We start from the raw sequence: 2,343 nt of genomic DNA, 5'->3' as shown, positions 1-2,343 counted from the left end.
GCAATCAGGAATGCTCTTACTTAATTTGTGCAGCAATCGGGTGAATCTTTATATAAGCTTGGGAGTGCTATAGGGAGATGCTTAGGAAGTGTCATCATCATGGAATGCCCCACTGGATGGTGATCAATTATTTTTATAATGGTTTGGAAGCACAGTCAAGACCTATGCTCGATGCAGCATCAGGTGGAGCTTTATGGGTTAAGAGCTATGAGGAAGCTTATGATCTGATTGAGATGATAGCTGTGAATGAATATCATAATCCAACTAAGAGGCTACCACAAGGAAATTTAGAAGGAATTCTGGAGGTGGATACAGCTACATCTATCGCTGCTGAGTTAAAGGCGTTGACTATGAAGGTCGATTCTCCGACCAACTATGGTGTTCAACCGATAATAAGTGTTTATGAGCTTTGTGCAGGTGCACATGCGATAGAGAAATGTGCTATATCTAGTGAGTTATCTCAGTTTGTGAGCAACTTTCAGAGGTCGCAGCAACCTGTTCCTGCTACTTATCATCCCAACAACCAAAATCGTCCTAACTTCAACTGGAGCAATAATCAGAATGCAATAAAACAGCCTTACCAACAGTTTGGAAACAAGCCTTTCAATCCTCCTAGTTTTCAGCAACAGTATGCACCAAGGCAGCAATTTCATGGAGGTGCCAATCCATCTTCTAATGAAAAATCTGAATTGGAGGAGTCGAGGCTTATGTGTAAAATCCAAGCAGTTTCTATCAAAACTTTGGAGAATCAAATTCGGCAGATTGCTAATGCCTTATTGAACTGACCTCAAGGAACTCTTCCAAGTGATACATAGGCTAATCCAGGGAAGAAAGAAGTCAAGGAACGGCTTAAGGCAATCACCTGAGGTCTGGAAAGGTCGCGAGCCCTTAAAATTAAGAAAAAGAAGAAGCTGAAATTTTTTTTCCGAATGCAGGCGCGCCGGTGCCCTATGGCAGCGCGCCCGTGCCCTCTCAAACTTCAGAAATAATATTTTAGCTGATTCTGCTGAGAAAAAGGCTGGTGAAGCTGAAAAAAGAAGAAAGAGGTTGAAAACACTTTCGCTGGGCAAAATATAGGGGACAAACAAGTGTATCCTCCACCTCCATATCTTAAAAGGCTTCAGAAGTAGAAGTTCGATAAGCAATTTGTGAAGTTTTTGGAGGTTTTCAAGAAGTTGCACATTAACATGCCTTTTGCGAAGGCTCTAGAACAGATTCCGAGCTATTCTAAGTTCATGAAGGGTATTCTATCTCGGAAGCTAAAACTTGAGGAGTTAGAAACCACTGCTCTGACAGAAGAGTGCAGTGCTGTGCTACAACGGAAACTCCCTCCTAAACTTAAAGATCCTGGAAGCTTCACGATACCTTATACTATTGGCAATCTGTCTTTCGACAAGTGTTTGTGTAACTTGGGAGCTAGCATCAATCTGATGCCCTTGTCCGTGTTCAAGAAACTTGGTTTGCCTGATCTAAAACTGGTAAACATGTCTTTACAGTTGGCAGACCGTTCTATCACTTATCCGCGAGGTGTAGTGGACAATGTCTTGGTTAAGGTGGATAAACTCATCTTCCTTACTGATTTTGTCATTCTGGACTTTGAGGAAGATAAGAATATTCCCATTATCTTGGGAAGACCATTATTAGCTACAGGCCGAACTCTGATCGATGTGTAGAAGGATGAGCTTACAATGAGAGTTTAGGGTCAGGACATGACTTTCAATGTCTTTAATGCAATGAAATTCCCTAATGAGAAGATGAATGATTTAAAGTAGAGTTGGTTGACTCTATATTGACTGTGGAGCTTGATCAAATGCTAAGGACTGACGCCTTAGAGATAGCCTTAATAGGGGAATCTGATAGTGAAGATGAAAAAGAAGCAGAGCAACTACAGTATTTGAATGCTTCTCCATGGAGAAGAAGATTGGATTTGCCATTCGAGTCTCTTGGTTTATCAGAGCTAAAAAATTCTTAGGAGCGTCTTAAGCCATCTATTGAGGAAGCTCCCACACTTGAGCTAAAACCACATCCTGATCACTTGAGGTATGTTTTTTTAGGAGATGCATCTACTTTGCCTGTTATTATTGCATCTGACCTTTCAGGTAGTGATGAAGACAAGCTCTTGAGAATTCTGAGAGAATTCAAATCACTAATTGGATGGACTATAGCAGATATCAAGGGAATCCCTTCTTATTGCATGCATAAAATTCTGCTCGAGGAAGGAAGTAAGCCAACTGTTGAGCAACAGATAAGACTCAATCCTATCATGAAAGAGGTTGTGAAGAAGGAAATTCTTAAATGGATGGATGCATGGATCATCTGCCCTATTTCTGACAGTTCATGGGT

The 2,343-nt window shown here is 41.1% G+C and overlaps 1 non-coding gene across 1 annotated transcript; it reads right to left on the bottom strand.

The window, feature by feature from the left end:
• On the bottom strand, positions 1-106 carry LOC141662994 (small nucleolar RNA R71). The gene has a single exon (XR_012551089.1). It is a non-coding gene; the product is annotated as a small nucleolar RNA R71 (small nucleolar RNA).
• Between the last annotated feature and the right edge of the window lie 2,237 nt (positions 107-2,343).

This window comes from Apium graveolens, chromosome 5 (genome assembly GCF_009905375.1).
Source record: "Apium graveolens cultivar Ventura chromosome 5, ASM990537v1, whole genome shotgun sequence".
Lineage (NCBI taxonomy): Eukaryota > Viridiplantae > Streptophyta > Magnoliopsida > Apiales > Apiaceae > Apium > Apium graveolens.
The sequence above is the reverse complement of the archived record's forward strand: the minus strand, read 5'-3'. Positions and strand labels throughout refer to the sequence as shown.